This window comes from Cherax quadricarinatus, chromosome 50 (genome assembly GCF_038502225.1).
Source record: "Cherax quadricarinatus isolate ZL_2023a chromosome 50, ASM3850222v1, whole genome shotgun sequence".
Lineage (NCBI taxonomy): Eukaryota > Metazoa > Arthropoda > Malacostraca > Decapoda > Parastacidae > Cherax > Cherax quadricarinatus.
In genome coordinates this window covers 16,717,238-16,735,828 of record NC_091341.1, presented here as the reverse complement: position 1 = coordinate 16,735,828, position 18,591 = coordinate 16,717,238, and the positions used below count along the sequence as shown (strand labels likewise).

Sequence of the window (18,591 nt, the reverse complement as noted above, 5' to 3'; positions counted from 1 at the left end):
GGAGAGACAGAGACAGAGACAGGGAGAGACAGACAGGGAGAGACAGAGACACAGAGACAGAGAGAGACAGAGAAACACAGAGAGAGAGAGAGAGAGAGAGAGAGAGAGAGAGAGAGAGAGAGAGAGAGAGAGAGAGAGAGAGAGAGAGAGAGAGAGAGAGAGAGAAAGAGAGAAAACGCAAATAATAATGGTCTCTAGGCACCATGATGGTAATGCTGGTGCAGTAGTAAGGATGAATGGGAGGGTGTTGGCACCTGGAGAAGTTGATATCCTTGGGGTGAAATTTGATTCCAAACCAACCATGAAGAACCATGTTGTAAATCTTGCAAACAAGGCAGCCAGGAAGCTTACAGTACTTCGCCGTATCTCGCATCTGCTTGACAGTAGGGGTTGCAAGATTCTGTACGAGGCACAAGTACGCTCACACCTTGAGTATACTCCACTTTCTTGGTTTGCCTGCCCCCCTCTCATCTGCGACTGCTTGACAGAGTAGAGAACAGAGCAAGACGTCTCATCTCTCGTCTGGACCCATCCTGGATAGATCTGTCATTTCAGCAGAGCCTTCAACACAGGAGGGATATGGGTGGCCTTACTGTTATGTACAAGGCCAATATTGTCAAAGTACCACACTTGGATCCACTTCGAGGACAGCGTGAAACAAGCTTTTGTGCCACAAGACGGGCAGAAAGCAGCAACTTCACTCTGGCTGTACCCTTCTCCAGAACATCACTCCATCTGAGATCATATATACCCAGGATGACTCGAGTATGGAACACATTCGTATAGCATAATGATGTCAACGAGATAAAGTCAGTTGATCAAATGAAAATGCTGGCCCACAGATGGCTCCAACTTCATCCTGTTCCCTACTTGTATGTCTCATAACAATAAAAATGCTTTCAAATGAGCTGATGTAGGTAACAGAACAGCTCTTAGCTTGCCAATAAAGTTAGGAATCCTTTACTGTAAATAGCTTGTCAATAAAGCTAGGGACCCTTAACCTAACCGTGTCAAACCCTGTGTAAAGAGAGAGAGAGAGAGAGAGAGAGAGAGAGAGAGAGAGAGAGAGAGAGAGAGAGAGAGAGAGAGAGAGAGAGAGAGAGAGAGAGAGAGAGAGAGTGAGTGAGAGTGGTGGAATTTAATGTTCATACGGAGAAATTTACTTCCATAAGACCAATGGTGAGGAGGAGGGCAAGAGGAACTCTGTCCTTGTAAAGACATGCTTCAGGATGCACCAGTCTTGCTCAAGGGTTAAGACGACCCTTGTTTTGAAATGTAAATAAGTTAGGAACTACAACATAACTGAAGTATTTTATTTTATCTACATATAGTAAAGTCACATCAAGTGTCACACTGTAGTTATAAGGAGACTTAGTTGCTCTCATGGATGTTAATGCAATAAGTCGATATCTTTGCAGGAAATCTGTCTCCCGAACAGGAGACACATCCAAGAGCATCAGCTCAAGGAAGCTACTCAGGAATTTGCCTACTTTTATTGCATGGTAAATGTGGCCATGGCAATTATATTGTCACTATGGACAAACAACGACATTGGTAACAGTCAGACAAAAGGATTACAAATATACGTGTTCTGACGATTGGAATCTAGTGCATACATCGTTTTCAACCTAACATAACTACAAGCATTAAACATGAGGTTCAAGTGAATTAACTTCATGGACAATAGACATCGTGTCTGAAGACAACTGCACTGGCTCCCAAGCATAACAAGTACATATATCTCACATGATACAGAAAATCTACAGGTATCTCTGTCTAGAAAGGGCTCTGGTGGCCTGGTGGTTAACGCTCTCGCTTCACACGGTGAGGGCCTGGGTTCGATTCCCAGCCAGAGTAGAAACATTGGACGTGTTTCTTTCCACCTGTTGTCTATGTTCCCCATCAGTAAAATGGGTACCAAAATGGGTACCTGGGTGTTAGTCGACTGGTGTGGGTCGCATCCTGGCACACTGACCTAAGGAGGCCTGGTCACAGACCGGGCCGCGGGGGCGTTGACCCCCGGAACTCACTCCAGGTAGTACATGCCCTAAAACACAATGTGGGAGCATTCTGCTTGGTCGAGTTACAGGTTATTAGACAAGTGCCTACTGTACCCGGTAATAAGAGAGCAAAGCCCAAAACAAAAGGTAACGTCAATGAAACGTGGAATAACGTGACATTGAATACAATAGTTAAGGAAAAAAAATTCTAACCCAATTAACTACATTTTTTCCGTAGAGAGAATGGATATACTTTTCTTCCAACCACCTACGTGGATCACAACGATCGTATCGAAAACTGGTGCAGGGGAAGGCTGTTGAACCTGGATTCCAACTATAAGTACACAGGGAAAGGCTGTTGAATCTGAATTGCAACTATACGTACACAAGGAAAGGCTGTTGAATCTGGATTGCAACTATACGTACACAGGGAAAGGCTGCTGAACCTGGATTGCAGCTATATGTAACAGGGAAAGGCTTTTGGACCTGGATTATACTATGAGTACACAGGGAAAGGTTGCTGAACCTTGACTGCAACTATTAGTACAGTGTTATTTTGTGTCAGCGACTGTGATAAAATAGTAAAATCCCATAGTTGATAAGTGCCATGTAATGTTAGTGAGAAAAACTGACAGCACACCACAGAAAGCATATAAATGGCATGAAATATTAAAAGCGTCTGAAACGGCGGGGATCTAGGAATCACCAGGAACCACTGATAAAAGATTGTCATCGGGATACCTTGTTAATAAAAACTTTAGAAAGTCTACGTTACATGGACAAACTATAAAACAGCCACCAAATTACTGGCATAAGTAGCGTTAAAAAAAAATGCTGTTCATAACGTATAAGACCAACATTAGAATTTGCAGCAGGTGTGGTGCCCGCACATAAGAAGTGTACGAGCGATATATATATATATATATATGTCGTGCCGTATAGGCAGAACTTGCGATCTTGGCTTAAATAGCAACGCTCATCTTGCCATATAGGACAAGTGAAAATTTATGTATGCAATAATTTCGCCAAAGTCATTCTGAACCTAACGAAAAAAATATATTTGATTGTGTTTGTTTAGTACTAAATTATTGAAAACGTATTCAAAATATATTTAGTTGGGTTAGGGAAAAATAAATTGTTCTTGTTATAATAAGGTTAGGTAAGTTTTCTAAGATTCTTTTGGTGCAAAAATTAAATTTTTTTTGCATTAACATTAATGAAAAAAAATATGTTTAAACGTATAAGAGAAAATTTCAGAAAGGACTTAATTTTAAATGAGTTCTTGCTAATTGGCCAGTTTTACATATTCGGCACGACATTATATATATATATATATATATATATATATATATATATATATATATATATATATATATATATATATATATATATATATTATATAAGTATATATATTATATAAGTATATATATTATATATATTATATATATATATATATATATATATATATATATTATATAAGTATATATATTATATATATTATATATATATATATATATATATATATATATATATATTATATAAGTATATATATTATATATATTATATATATATATATATATATATATATATATATATATATATATATATATTATATAAGTATATATATTATATATATATATATATATATATTATATAAGTATATTATATATATATATATATATATATATATATATATATATATAAAGCTGCAAAATAGCTCCAATACCTAAAAAAAAAGTTACGAAAATAACAAATGCCATCGTCTGCCGACAGCAGGTAAAGACTTGATAATAATAATAATAATAATAATCATAATAATAATAATAATAAATATATATATATATATATATATATATATATATATATATATATCTATATATATATATATATATATATATATATATATATATAAAGTCGCAAAAGTATTTGAAGAGTACCTATAAACGACTTAGTATCATCATCTGAATGAACAAGAGGCGTTGCCAAAAATATACCAGAAAGTTTTTCTTCACAGAACAATAGGAGAATACAAGGAGTGAGTGTTCGACCACTAGAAATGTGGAAAAACTGAATGATGACTAAATTACCAGCCTAGCTCTGCTCCTGTAGCTACAAATAGGTTCAGTAATCACTAGTTAAAATCCATAAAAGTGATCAATAAAATTCCCAGAGTTAACTATACTCGTGTTGGAAATGCCATAGTTTGCCCCTCTTTTATGGAAATACTTAAAAGGTCCCCGTCTCTGCAAACTCCTCGAAAGCTAATTATAAAACCCATGATGATTCACAAAAGACCAAGTCAAGGGTACACAGCTGAAATATGAACCCCAGTTAACATGCCGAGGCGTTTGGAAATAAGCTTTTCACTCTGAAGGTAGTTTACCTTTCTGGGCAGAAACTACGTGAACCCAGCGAGTCAGTGTGTATTCAGAGAGCTGCTGGTTGTGCGCTAATTAAATTTACCGGGCAGAAATTATTTTATGGCATGATATACCCCGTCGTAACACAAACCAATTCCCTTCAGCGAATGTTGTGTCTACATACACGCCCATACACTTATGTGAGCAAGTAATGTGCATAGTGGCTGATCACTGGTACTCGTGTGCTCTATCTTGTAAATCAGTAGTCCTCAACCGTCCTACACCAGTGGGCCATATTTGATAGTTAAATATGTGATAAGGGGGGCCCTCACGGTTTTGTTTACATTGTGCAGTGTGGCACCTAATAATAATATCTTTATTTCTACAAGTGCATGTACAAGGTAAAGAGGCCTAGCTGACATCAGTGACATACTACTACTCTCGCTTTACACTGCAAGGGTCTGGGTTTGATTCCCAGCGAGGGCAGAAACATTGGGCGTGTTTCTTTACACCCAATGTTCCACCCTTGCCGGGAATCGAACCACGGACCCTCGGCGTGTGAAGCGAGAGCTCTGCTTACCAGGCCACGGGACACCTACATAAGAGTGAATTCATAATTTCATGTGAGGGCTGTATCCATTTCCTAGAAAGGTCACATACGGCCCGCGGGCCGCAGATTGGGGACCCTTGTTGTAAAGTGTGGCCGTTCACCCTACCTTAGAGCAAGGGGGCATCTGCGGTATTTCCTCTGTGGGAGGGGGAGGAGGAGGGGAAGGAAGCAAAGAAGTGGGAGGCAGGGTGTGGTGTCTCAGTTCTAGCCTTACTTGGGTGTTCTCTCTCTCTCCCTCCCTCACTATCCCCTCCCTTCACCCCAAGCATATTCATCAATATGACAGGGAAACGTTGCTAGCTTTTGCTCCCACAATGTTGCTGTCATACTCAATAGAGTATTAACGCACTGTTCATGAGCCCATTTTTGTAAAAACAATTATTCCCTTCTACCACACCGTCCAAGTATAACACAACACGACAAATCAATCCACAAAGCTGTTCTGAGGGTGGAGAGAGAGAGAGAGAGAGAGAGAGAGAGAGAGAAAGAGAGAGAGAAAGAGAGAGAGAAAGAGAGAGAGAGAGAGAGAGAGAGAGAGAGAGAGAGAGAGAGAGAGAGAGAGAGAGAGAGAGAGAGAGAGAGAGAGAGAGAGAGAGAGAGAGAGAGAGAGAAAGAGAGAATTTAAACATTACTTATCTCTCACTTTGCGAACTCTAATTCACTTAGCGAGTGGGTTATGCAGAGTGGCAAAGATACAGCCTCAGAAATCATATGCGAGATGTGTGTCACTTGCCTAACTTGTTGCCCTGCACGACCCTTCAAGGCTTGAAGAGGAGGAGGAGGGGGGGAGTAGCCTAGATGATAGTGAATAGCTCTTTATCTAAGAAATTAAGAACTACCCTTTCCTTCCCTGGATCAAATATGTCATTCCCCAGACGCAGAACGACCTCTACAAATTTAGAGCTTCCCTACGAATAATAATAATAGTAATAATAATAATTATGTCTAGCTTCTCTCTATAATTTATTGTGTCCATCCCGACTGCCTACTTTCCATCTTGTCTATGTATGGTTCACTGTTTATCATTTGTTTTTCTGTTGTCTGACTGCCTATTCTCTAACTTACCTGTGATCTATCTCCAGTTAAGTCTGCTGTCTCTGGTCACCCCAGTCGTTACCTCACACTCACAGTATCACCTCCAGCCCAAGTACTCATCACTCCTGCTTGGCCCTCCTCTCACCCCTCTCAATAATCTAGAAAGGGGATGCTAAGGAGGGGGAGAGGGAAACTGAGGGAGGGAGAGGGGAGTTTAAGGTGGGGGGGGGGAAGGGTGGTTCACGGAAGGGGAGATAGTGTCTTCTTAATGAAGGCCTCGGAAGCTCATCAGCTAAGTCTTGGGAATGCAAACCACAGAACCCCCTCAACCCTCTCCCCTTTCTTCCCCTCCCCCTTTTCCGCTATCTGCCAGCCCCCCTTCCCTCCCCCTCCTCGCTATCTGCTAGGCCCTCCTCCTTCCCCCTTCTCCCAATTAATTTAAAGGTGACCTACCCGCGTGCTCAGAACCTACTTAACGACTCTCATACCCACTTCTCACCTGCGTACACAAACTGCTCACCTGTGTACCCCTACTGCTTACCTGTGTATACCCACTGCTCACCTGTGCATACCCACCACTCACCTGTGTACACACATTGTTCACCTGTGTACACACATTGTTCACCTGTGTATACACATTGCTCACCTGTGTATACACTGCACACGTGTACACCCACTGCCCACCATGTGCGTCCACTAATAATCTGTGTACATCCGTGCGCGCACACACACACACACACACACACACACACACACACACACACACACACACACACACACACACACACACACACACACACACAAAGAGACCTGGACAGGCTGGACATGGGGTCCAGTAACTGGCTTCTCGAATTCAATCCAGCCAAATGCAAAGTCATGAAGATTGGGGAGGGGCAAAGAAGACCACAGACAGAGTATAGGCTAGGTGGACAAAGACTACAGACCTCACTCAGGGAGAAAGACCTTGGGGTGACCATAACACCGAGCACATCACCGGAGGCACACATCAACCAAATAACCGCTGCAGCATACGGGCGCCTGGCAAACCTGAGAATAGCGTTCCGATACCTTAATAAGGAATCGTTCAAGACACTGTACACTGTGTATGTTAGGCCCATATTGGAGTATGCAGCACCAGTCTGGAACCCACACCTAGTCAACCACGTCAGGAAGTTAGAGAAAGTACAAAGGTTTGCAACAAGGCTAGTCCCAGAGCTCAAGGGAATGTCGTACGAGGAAAGGTTAAGGGAAATCGGACTGACGACACTGGAGGACAGAAGGGTCAGGGGAGACATGATAACGACATACAAGATACTGCGGGGAATAGACAAGGTGGACAGAGATAGGATGTTCCAGAGAGGGGACACAGGGACAAGGGGTCACAACTGGAAGCTGAAGACTCAGACGAGTCACAGGGACGTTAGGAAGTATTTCTTCAGTCATAGAGTTGTCAGCAAGTGGAATAGCCTAGCAAGTGAAGTAGTGGAGGCAGGAACCATACATAGTTTTAAGAAGAGGTATGACAAAGCTCAGGAAGCAGAGAGAGAGAGGACCCAGTAGCGATCAGTGAAGAGGCGGGGCCAGGAGCTGAGTCTCGACCCCTGCAACCACAATTAGGCGAGTACACACACACACACACACGCAGACACACGCGCACACATACGCATATAGTACAGGCCTAGTGTCTAATCGACATGTGCCTAGGACAAAATGGTAACTAACACACACACACACACATCTATGCCACATATGAACAAAACACTACATAACCCTGTCATTGACATAAGAGAGAAAGTGTTGGAATGCCAAGACCCAAGACCATCAGATAGACTACAAAGACGAGTCTTCGGCAGGACTTCGACAGAAGGCAGCACTCGCCTACATGGAGGTAATACAGTAGCTCGCCCGTAGTAGGCTTTCTTTTTTGCCGTTTTTTAAACTCTTGACCTGGACGCAGTAGCTTAACTCAACTTAACGAGAATTTGGTAGCAAAAGCGGAATTCCAAAGACAATCGCAGGTTGACTAATAGCATATAACAATAAATTAATGGCTAACATATAAAGAGGAGGCTGCCTCTGATCTAAAGGGTAACAATACAGTTCTCTATTAAAATGCTGTCCAATCGATAAGTTAAGTACGTAGGCTACAGTGCTAACAACAAATCCATGAGAATTAGCATTGTTAATCGAGGATTCCAATGCATTTTTAACTCTAGCATGAACACACGGATATACAGGTACAGCAACAAACAGCACGTTCTTGCCGGCCCCCACACACACACAGTTCCATAACACTTTTTCACTCTCTGATCTGTATAGTTTTAATCTCAGTAGTACCAGTAACCAGTTACCAGTAGATGACTTACTACCAACCGTCTGTGTGAATCACTGACTGTTATTCATGTTGCTGCTGACCATAGCATGTTTTTGAATGCTGCTCACCCACTAGGCACTGGTGGGTCAGTCTGAGATAGAGAGCAGAGAGAGGCAGGGCGGCTGATGGGGCTTCCCTTACTTTCCGTTATAATTATACGTACTAACCAGCCTACGTGAGTGTTTTTACCCCATCCACGTTATCTAACCCACATGACATTAAGAGCATGTACGACAGGAGCCATGAGGCTAAAAGGGAGTGAATTTGGCGAGTTTCACGTTAAGATGTAGGGCCAGGATCTAAGAATCGACGCCTACAGCCACAAATTGGTGAGTACAGCAGCAAGTAGTGTTATAACAAGAGCAGGGACTAACGGTTTTACATTCATCAAGAGATGTTGATATCAGAGGAAGTTATTGTATCTGGCTGGGTGAAACTCAAAGAGCAAAGAGATGTGAATCCCTAAGACAAATAAAAAAAAAGAAGGGGAAGCTGAAGAGGAGGGTGATGAATGTGGGGAACCAGTGCAAGACCGGACACTAAATGGACTTAGATGGAATTTGGAACGAGACTGGAAATTAAAGTCAAATGATTGCTGCAAAGAGACGAAGAAGAGGGCGAAAAAAAAGTATTGGGGGAAAACAAAGAACAGGATAAAAGGGCAGCAGCAGTCCAAGAAAAGGTGCAAAGACTGAGAGGATCTAAGGGAGCTGAAGAAGGAACTAGAGGAAATGGAGAGAATGGGAAAAAAAGAGACAGACAATAATGGAAATGGCAGGAGGGGACACCAAGAGGGGAGCAATAAGACTTTTGCTGATATGTTCTTTTGAGACCGAGAGATACAGGAAATACGAGGAACAAAGGGACAGTTAACAAGCAAAACAATATGTAAGGGAAGAAAATGAGAGAAGAGAGGAAGGTCGTAGATGATTCATGGTCCTCGTGAGGCCGATGGCAGGACCAGTGATGAGAAATACGTGGTATGGAAACAAGAAATATAAGCTAGAAATGACAGTAGAGACCAAAGTATAAGAGGTGACAAATTTTCAAAGAATCGGAAGGCTTTTAAGGCACAAAATGAGCCCAATCAAATATATTCTTGCAGCAGAAATACCATGAGATATGATTATGAGATGGAAACCATCGTTAAAGAGAACAGTATATTGCTGTGTGTACTTTGACTGGGACAGAACAGAAAAGGAGAGGTAACTGTGGGAGAGATTAAAAACACAGGAAGGAGACACAAAGAAGGCAATAGCAGGTGCTGAATCTCAGCCTTCAATATTACACCATCCAAACTCTTTTTACTCAAACGCTAACTCAAAACCAACCACACCCTACCCCCAACCTCCCTTCACTTACAATCCTTGACCCCACTGCAAGAACTTTCCCCACAAGCACCCCTCACTCTAATCCTAACCCTCACCTCCATCTGCTATACCCCCTCCTAACTCTGTGATTCATAAGCAAGGACCAGGAAACCAGGAACCGAAAACCGCAACACAGTAAGAGAAGGGAAGCTGAATGTGGTGCACAAATGCAGACGAGATAAGAGACAAGAGAGACAACAGTAGCCCTGTGTACCGTTAGTTAAAATCTTCAAGTCAATGGATAAAAGGCAACTCCCAGATGTGTGGAAGAGAGCAAACATAGCCCCAATATTTATGAAAGGGGGCAGGTAACATTAAAGTACAGGCCAGTGTCACTGACATGCATAGTGTATAAAGTTAGGGAGAGGATAAACAGGAAAATGGCTGGGCACCTTGAAAGGATCAGAATAGTAGATAACCAGCACTAATTTTAGAGAAAGTAGTTCTATCTCACAAGCTTGCTTGAGTTCTATGACAAGGTAACATAAATGAGTAGAGAGAGGTATGGGTGAACTATATATTCTTGGACTGAAAGCTTTTTACACAGTACTGCACAAGAAATTTATGAAAGCTAGACGAGCAGGTAGTAATAACTGGGCAAGCACTGCACTGGATCAAGAAATGCCTAATACGAAAAAATACAGTAGTTAGGAAGAGGTGTTAGAATGTGCAGGTATAACAAGTGAAGTTCCACAAGATCAGAACTGGACCCTGCATTATTTCTGATGTAAATGACAGGTCAGATGAATTAGATGTATCCCTATCTGCAGATGTGAAACTAACGAGGGAAAAACGGGGATGGCTAAGGAAAGGCTGCAAACGGACTTGACAAGCTCCTGCATAATTAATAAGTAGTTACTGGAATTCAACCCCGGCAAATGAAAGATTATTAAAAGTGGAAAAAGACAGAGCAAAATCGGAGTACGAGCTAGAGGGACAAACGCTGCAAACCTCACTCTAAGGAGACTTCAGTATGAGCACGGTACCGAGCACATCAGCTGAGGTGCACAGCAGCCTAATAACGTCTGCAACAAATGCGCAACTGACGATTCTAAGATTAGCTTCGAGTTATCTCATTCACGATATATATATATATATATATATATATATATATATATATATATATATATATATATATATATGTATATATTAGTTAGGCCCAACCTGGAGTATGCTGCACCGGTATTAAACTCCACACCGATCAAGCATGTGAAGAAACTAATTAATTGCATAGGTTTGCAATGAGATTAGTTTCGGAGCTAAGGGGTACGAGCTGAGGAGAGACTAGTCACCAAATCTAATGATATTAGAGGGCAGAAGGATCAGGGGAAACATTATAATGACATACAAAATACTGAGAGGAACTGACAGGGTAGAGACAGGTTGTTCGAGAGGAGAGAAACAGACACACGAAGGCACAGCTGAAAGTTAAAAACACAATGGCATAGGATGTTAGAAAATATTTCTTCAGCCTCAGAGGAGTTAGGAACGACCTAGACAGGGAAGTTGCCGAGACAGGACCTATACACAGCTTTAAAAATAGGTACGACAGGGCTCACTAGACCAAAAATGTCAACCCAGGAGCGGCTGGTTTGAGACAGGGCTAGGAACCGAGACTCGACTCCTGCAACCCTTAATAGGGGCATACAAATAGGGGAGTACACACACCAGCCAGAATCAAATAAGCAAAAAAGCAGCATATAACACGTTACTGACATAAAAACACACTAATGTATTAAAAACCTTACGCATTCCAGACATGCACCTTCATTATTGCAAACGTACATATTTATTCCAAGCACATGATTTTTTTCTCTAGCATTAATAAATTTCTTGAAATAAAATGCAATATATCAAAACTGCAAGACCTTATGCCAAAATTTGTTCAAATTTGCGTCGAGCGCAGACTAATTTAAACCAAACATCTGCTAATTAATCTCGCCATGCATGTTTCCAGCGGCTTCAAGGATACTCGACACGCATAGTCCAATTTCGACCCATTAAAGAAAACAATTTTTAAAATTAATTCCAAGAGCCTTAGAGAAAAATTTTAACCCACCAAATAAATTAAATTACATTTTAGGAAACTTGGGACTTACTGTCACTATAATTCCTCATTAAAAGTACATTAAAAACTCCGTGAAATATTTTATTGTATAAGATTAAAAACAAAGAAATATAATTATTTTAGTCTAATAAATAATAATAATAATAATAATAATAATAATAATAATAATAATAATAATAATAATAATTAACATCAGCAGTTAGTTTTAACTTTTCAATGTTTTCATAATCGTAGTAATCCCGGATCGAGTTGAAAGGTGTATAACCAGAAAAGTCGACCCGTAACCCTGGTTGTACTCTGAACAGGCCATTTCACTAACTCCTTTACAAAGTAAACACCTACTTTCACGACGCTGAATCTTTATTAAGACTGTTTCAAACTTCCATTTCGCCTCGCTAAACAATCATTCAGCCTCCGAATCACCGCTTACCCTCGTCAAACGCCCATTCAGCTTCGTCAAACTACCACACAGCCTCGTCAAACTACCACACAGCCTCGTCAAACCACCACACAGCCTCGTCAAACCACCACACAGCCTCGTCAAACTACCACACAGCCTCGTCAAACCACCACACAGCCTTGTCAAACCACCACTGCTTCAACCTCCCATTTGCCTCGTTAAACTACCACCCAGTCTCGTCAAACTACCACTCTGCCTCGTCATATTATCACTTAGGGTAGATATTTAAACCCTTCTCCCCCACCCTTTTCCCGCCATTGCAACAACCAAGTGACCACTCAGATCCACACACAAGCCTCCACTCAGCAATGCTGACCTCCAGGGTGTGAGCCTAGCCTGCCAGGCTCCCGAGATAAACGTGCAGCAGCGGCGCTTTTTTCTGGTAAGACGGAGCTCCAACACCACACAAGCCATCATTTAACGCAACTACCCGGAAACCAAAACGGCTTCCTCGAGGTGTTAAGAGCAGAACGAGGAAGTGGTGGAGGGGAAAAATGGAGAAATGAAAGAAAAGGGGAAAGGTAGGAGGTACAGGAAGCGCATGAGTGGGTGAGAGCATTAAGGATATCTGTTAATGGTTCTGGTGATTGTCTTCCTATGGCCGGTCTTAAACGAGGCCTCTTAGATTAGAACGGAAATATAACAGAATTAAGAACCACTAAGCAACACTTAAGAAAGTAACGTGCGTATACTGAGTGTAAGAGGAGGTTGGTAAAATTTGCTTGTCTTATGTGTTCATAAGACAAGAAACTCTCAGCAATCCTGCCTAGTGCAAATAACTAACAGGTTTCCATTTCACTCTCATCTGACGGGACGGTAGTACCTCCCTGGACACTGTATCTCAGAGGGACTGTCGGCATGGTACACTCGGGAACCTGTGCATCACTATCATGGAACCCCTTACCTGATAAATCTTTTAATAAGACTGGAGAACTGATTTGTATGAACTATGTGGGGAGGCTAAAAGAACAGGGTTTTATGATGTTTGGGAATAGAAGGACCAGGAAAAATATAAGGATATATAAAATTTTCAGGGGACTTCACAGGGTGGATAGGGAAAGACTATTCTAGAGGTGAGAAATGGGAACACAGGTGAAAGCTAAACATACAGGTAAGACACAAGGACATCATGAGTTATTTCTTCAGCCTTGGAGTAGCCAGAAAATGGAACGACCCAGATGAAAAAATGGTGGATGGAGACTCCAGATATCAGTACATTGTGGCCTAAAAGGCTAGGAGCAAGTGAACTTGGTCAAAACCAATTAAGGAGGGAGGCCAGGAACCAAGGGCTCGACTTATGCAACCACAAAAAAGCGAGTATTGTACATCCTTTAATAAATTTAAAATTGGTTATCAGATCTTTTCATCCTGTTGTAAAATTATGGCTTTTCCACTCCCAGTGATTTATTTCTTGATATTTATCAAGTCTGGAATCCATGCTGTTTCAAAACTCCAAGCTTCTATTTTGACCACATCACCGCATATTTTAATTCTGTTAACACACATTATACAAAGTATCAAGAAATGTCTTGCCATGTATATTTGAAACTATGTATTTTAAAATTTGCCAATATATATAGCACAGGTTTCTCATTACTGTACATTTATATAATTTTTTGAATAATAAGCTCTTATTGAATGAGAAGAATCATGACTAAACCATCCACTGTGTGGTAAGTTTGTAATTTCCTATGGAGTCATCAGTCATATAGCATGCTATGATAAGGTTATTTGTTACTCCCTGTTCCAAAACCTTTTGGAACAGAACTGATATGACCTTCAGGCTGTCTTAACCCTTCAACTCAATAATATAATGAGGTAGTAAGAGACAAGGAACCTCAACAAAGAGCCACAGAATGAAGGTTAAATGTCTAAGTGAAGCAAACCGACATCAGAAATACTTTTCTCTGTGAAGGCACACTATGTAAATGAGTTTGGAGTAAATATGGGAACTGATAAGATTAGAATTAAATGCTGTACTCTACAGATGTAGAGTACAGCATAAATGAGTGCATATCAATGCAACTTTAATCCCATAACTGTGAAGATATGATTTCGAGTCTCCTCCGGTACGACTGGAAAACATTAGGGACATGTTTCCATAAGACACCTGCTTTCCCTGTCCCTGTTCACCCATCAGTTTAACCCTTTCAGGGTCGACAGGCCCTCTCAGGGTCGGCCAAATTTAAAAAAAAAAATTCTTATGACATGATAGAGAATCTCTTCCCGATCATAATGACACCAAAAGTATGAAATTTGATGGAAAACTTACGGAATTATGTTCTCGCGAAGTTAGCGGTCTCGACGATGTTTACGCATCGGCGATTTTGCCCACTTTGAGCCCTATTTTCGGCCAATTTCAGTGTACTTGTCGACAAAAATCATAACTATTTCGCTAGAACTTCATTTTTTCTATCGAATGAGTACAAAAAACCACCCATTTACCGATTTCAACTATCCAATAAAGTGGTCAGAATTTAGCAATTTTGCCAATTTCACACAAATTTCAAAAGGTGCCAATTTCCGAATAGGGTCCAGAATAAACAAGAAAGACATTCCTGGCACTAAAATAACATTTCCTCTGTTCATTAGTCACGTCCCCACGCCCCTCTTACATTCTTTTGCTTTCCACTTTGAATTTTTATTCTCACAAAAAAATATTAGATTTACTGTTATGCAAACTACTGCATTAGTGTAGAAATGGTATAAATAATATCAGCACACTTGTGAAAGAATATTAGACTCGCCAGTTGACGTGTATTGGACGCATAGCATGATTTGTTTATTTTTGAACTTTGGTAAAAATCGAACATTTCTGCTACTTTGAGCTCAATTTCAAGGTACTTTTCTTTGTAAAACCAGTCAAAATCATCTCAATTAAGAACATAAGAACGAAGGAACACTGCAGAAGGCCTACTGGCCCATGCGAGGCAGGTCCAAGTCTCCTACCGGCTTAAGCCAATGCACCCAACCTAGTCAGGTCAGGTCACATTGACTTAAGGGAGGAACACGGCAACCGACCTGGTAGCACAAGCTATTAGGTCCAACTCACACCCACCCACATCCACTCATGTATTTATCCAACCTATTTTTAAAGCTACACAACGTTCTGGCCTATATAACTGTACTCGGGAGTTTGTTCCACTCATCCACAACTCTATTACCAAACCAGTACTTTCCTATATCCTTCCTGAATCTGAATTTTTCCAACTTAAAACCATTGCTGCGAGTCCTGTCTAGGCTAGATATTTTCAGCACACCATTTACATCCCCTTTATTTATTCCTGTCTTCCATTTATACACCTCAATCATATCCCCCCTAATTCTACGTCTTTCTAGAGAGTGCAGATTCGGGGCCCTTAGTCTATCCTCATAGGGGAGGGTTTCTGATACATGGGATCAACTTTGTCATCCTCCTTTGTACATTTTCCAGAGAATTTATATCCATCCTGTAATACGGTGACCAAAACTGTGCAGCATAATCTAAATGAGGCCTAACCAAGGATGTATAGAGTTGAAGAACAACCTGAGGACTCCTATTATTTATGCTTCTTGATATGAAGCCAAGGATTCTATTAGCTTTATTGCGAACACTTATGCACTGTTGTCTTGGTTTCAGATTACTGCTAACCAGAACTCCTAAATCTTTTTCGCAATCCGTAATATTAAGATCTACATTATTTAGTTTATATGTGGCATGGTTATTGTCCTGTCCAACATTTAGAACTTCGCATTTGTCTATATTAAACTGCATCTGCCACTTCTCCGACCACTGCATCAGTCTATTCAAATCTTCCTGGAGTGCTCGAATGTCCTCGTCAGAATGAATTCGACGGCCTATTTTGGTGTCATCGGCAAACTTGCCGATGTCGCTCTTTATGCCCTCATCTATGTCGTTTATGTAGATTGTGAACAGCAGGGGGCCCAACACTGACCCCTGTGGAACACCGCTCGTAACGCTTCCCCACTCTGATTTCTCCCCATTTATGCAAACTCTCTGCTGCCTATTTGTCAACCATGCCTCTATCCAGGAAAAAATTTCTCCTCCTATTCCATGTGCTTTAATTTTCCTCAATAGTCTCTGATGTGGGACCCTGTCAAAAGCCTTACTGAAGTCCATATACACAATATCATATTCATTACCATGATCTACCTCCTCAAATACCTTAGTGAAAAAAGTTAATAAATTCGTAAGGCAGGAACGCCCCTTTGTAAAACCATGCTGAGATTCGTTGATTAATTTATGCTTTTCAAGGTGGCTACGAACTGCCTCGGCAATTATTGATTCCATAAATTTTCCCACTATGGAGGTTAGGCTTATTGGTCTATAGTTCGAAGCTAAGGACCTGTCACCTGTTTTGAAAATAGGTATCACATTTGCCATTTTCCACTTATTTCTGTAATGTCTCCCATTCTATAAAATGAGACCAGGAAAACTAGAATACAAAAATAAATACCATACGAAAATACAGTGCAAAGTCGGTTTTAATCCAAAAACACAAAGTTTTTTTTCTCATTACGCACTGTGTGCTGCAGGATATTTTTTATACTGCGCACACTGACCACATAGACCCATTCTTTCATATGTAGGTCTACCAGCTTTCTCTCACTAGATTTGAGGGCGCTAGAATTTAGGTGTACTAGTACGTCAAAAACCCTGGTGCGTAAGCTGTACTAGTACGGCCAAAACCCTGAAAGGGTTAAAATGGGTACCTGGGTGTTAGTCGACTGGTGTGGGTTGCATCCTAGGACAAAACTGACCTAATTTGCCCAAAATGCTCAGCAAAACAAGAGGCTTTCTTTATAGTAGTACAGTATGTCATTGATGTCAGCTAGGCCTGTATATCATGTACTTGCAGTAAATAAAGATATTATTATTATATATTATTATTATTATTTTGAGCAGCCTAAAACTAGAACTTAGAACTACTGTACTCGACATTATATAGTTGTGAAGCTGAAATTATTTGAATGATGTCTAATTAACTTGTCTGAAAATAAGAATATTAAATGTAAAGATAATTTTAAATAATGGATCTGTGTACTGTATATTAAAGAGCAATGTTAACAGGAAGAGAGTGCAATATTGCAAAATTGTACTGACAATTTTAGAGTAAATATTGGGGGGAGGGCAGAAATTTAGTGGTGACAACATGTCCATGAGTATGAATGCTGATTGGAATCTAGATGAGCAGAGTATGTTTGATATATATGACACTTATATTTGCTATATGTTAAATTTATGCCAAATTCTGAAGGTGCTTTTATAATATTTTTAAAACAGTTGGCAGAAGGGGAATTTTTAGAATCTACTGGTACAGAGTTCCATATTCTTGGGCCTTTTATTTGCAAGGAGTGTCTACTCAGGTTGAGTCAAACACTGGATTTCAAAGAGATCTTTGTTTCTTGCACTGTGTATGAATTCCGTTTCAGCTCTCCAAAGAAAGTTTTAGCACTGAGTTCATATTTGTACTGAGTGTCCTGAATATATAATAATATGCACAATAGCAAATGTGGATGTTTTATATGTTGATTAAAGTTAATATTTTCAATAGTGAGGGGCAAGTTGTTTAGGAACCGACCGAGTGATCATTCTAATAGCATATTTTTGTCAAGATATGATGGGGTGATCTGTTATTGTAGATCCCCGTACACATATACCATAAGTGAGGTAAGGATAGATTGAGTAGTAGTACACAGTAATGTTACCTGAGGTATTTTTGAAAGACTACTATTTTAGAAATTTTCTTAGTTTGCTGTTAGGTGTATACCTACGAATTTTCCCTCATCTTCTTTCAATGTCTGTATTGTTTACCCTTATTTATTTTTAGCTTTATTCCCAGACCGATATAAATGTAATATCAATACTGAGTGCGAGTTTGTTGGTTGTTATCCAAGTACGGTAGATACTGTTAGAAGCTTGTCAGTAATAGTGTTGCTGAGGACACTCAGATCTGGATTCGACATGACAAAAGTTTCATCATCTGTAAACAGAATATGACAAAAATTGTCATCTGGAGAATTGCTTTAAATTCCTGGGAGGCATTACATGATCAATGATGTATATGAGACATAAAAGAGGGCCTAAGATGCTGCCCTGCGGCACCCTTATGGTTATAGATTAAAGTGATGAAATACATTTTGTCTTTTGTGGTAAAATGTTGGTGTCTGTTGCTAAGGTAGGAATTTATGTATGTGAGAGCATGGCCTTTAATTCCATAATGTTCTAGTTTAAGCACCAGAATGTTGTGGTCTACTGTATCAAATACTTCTTTTTTTTTTAATCAATAAAGATCCCCACTGTATATTTATTA

General features: G+C 40.3%; 1 protein-coding gene across 5 annotated transcripts in view; it reads right to left on the bottom strand.

Moving 5' to 3' along the window:
- Hsepi (D-glucuronyl C5-epimerase) overlaps positions 1-18,591 on the bottom strand; it is a 607,106-nt gene that overhangs the window by 587,485 nt on the left and 1,030 nt on the right. The gene's annotated exons all lie outside the window — the stretch shown is intronic.